General features: G+C 34.7%; 1 protein-coding gene across 1 annotated transcript in view; it reads right to left on the bottom strand.

The window, feature by feature from the left end:
* Positions 1-1460, bottom strand: part of LOC117124783 (latrophilin-like protein 1) — a 26204-nt gene that overhangs the window by 17886 nt on the left and 6858 nt on the right. The window lies entirely within an intron of this gene.

Raw genomic sequence — 1460 nt, 5'->3', positions numbered from 1 at the left:
GGTAATAATATGTATACTAAGCCTGAAGGTGGCGCTTTTCTACGGCAGCCATCTTGGATGGTACACATACACAACTCTGCATTGCTCCGCCATCTTGTCAGCACTCTAGTTGTTTAATAGCTCTATGGATGGTACACACACACAGTTCTGCGTATTTCGAACATCGAATACATTGCGGTTAGCGCTCTAGTATTCATATTATACCTCTATGGTAATAAAAAAACATACAAGCGTTAGTTGGCGTCCTACACTGGCTGAGTATGGGCGTATCGTTTTTTTACACTCTCAATGAGCGTTGTTGGCTCTCTTGTTCTATTTATACTCTTTGATGTAAGTTAGCGAAGTCCTTGGCTTGCTTAACCGTTTTTCTACGATCGTCGCTTCCAACCGTCTATTTTTATTGTTATATATTATTTTGCTTTTAAGCTGCTGGCACCTAGCTATTGTAGTCTTGGTTGATTTTTATTGCCTTTTTTTTTTATCTTAAAACAAATGAATGATTGTTAGATAGGATAATTTATATGAAAGAATGGTGGTGGTAGTGCTGTTTTTTATATTTGAAAACGGAGACCTGCATACAAAAATTGAAATTTCAAAACAGAACCATTTATATTTTACGCAAAGTTGAAAAAAAAGCCAAAGCAATGCTCTAAACAAAGTTTTATAGCCTATTTTTGTCTAGCTCTTGAACATGAGATGTGTATATACATATATATGCATATATATAACACATCTAGATGTGGATAAGAGACAGATATTATATATTTAACATTTTTAATTCCTATATTTCATTTCCATAGTACTACCATGTAGCAATAAAAAATAATTCCCTGTTGGGACATTTTTCATGTTTTTAATATAAAGTGACTACTGTATAATTAAAGGATGAATTTGTAACCTCTGTTACTAAGGAATCCCCAAAATGATTATAAAGCATATGGTATAATTAGAAAAAAAATATTATAGCAATGAATACCCACAATTGACGGACTAATAAATCACAATTGTTACAATATTTTCATGTATATATACAACCGTGGCTGTAAATTGGGATTGTTACAGCATGCACGCAAAGATCGTACGCGGCGGATACCCTACGCGATGGATACCCTACGCGGCGATATTTACACGATCATTTGTTACTTTTTCGCCAATGACGTCATGGTAAAATCGTATATAATCGCCTATAAATTCATAAAATATAGCCAAAGAACGATTTTAAGGTTGATTCTATTATTAATGGCATATCAAAAATCCACTCTACAACAAAAAATCATTTTGCCAGTTCTCTTTTAAAGTTTTGAATAAAATATACTTAGTCCATATTTTTTTTCGCTTGGCGCTTATAACATTTTAAGCGTGGTGCAATCTTTGCCTATTTTGCCTAAGCGTGGCGGTCATTTCGTTTTTTCGCCCAAGCGTAGCCGGGACCACCACGATTAAGCATGGCTGGCGAGACC

The sequence above is a fragment of the Anneissia japonica genome, unplaced genomic scaffold (genome assembly GCF_011630105.1).
Source record: "Anneissia japonica isolate Jap-2015-1 unplaced genomic scaffold, ASM1163010v1 scaffold1764_len714935_cov166, whole genome shotgun sequence".
NCBI classification, from domain to species: domain Eukaryota; kingdom Metazoa; phylum Echinodermata; class Crinoidea; order Comatulida; family Comatulidae; genus Anneissia; species Anneissia japonica.
The sequence above is the reverse complement of the archived record's forward strand: the minus strand, read 5'-3'. Positions and strand labels throughout refer to the sequence as shown.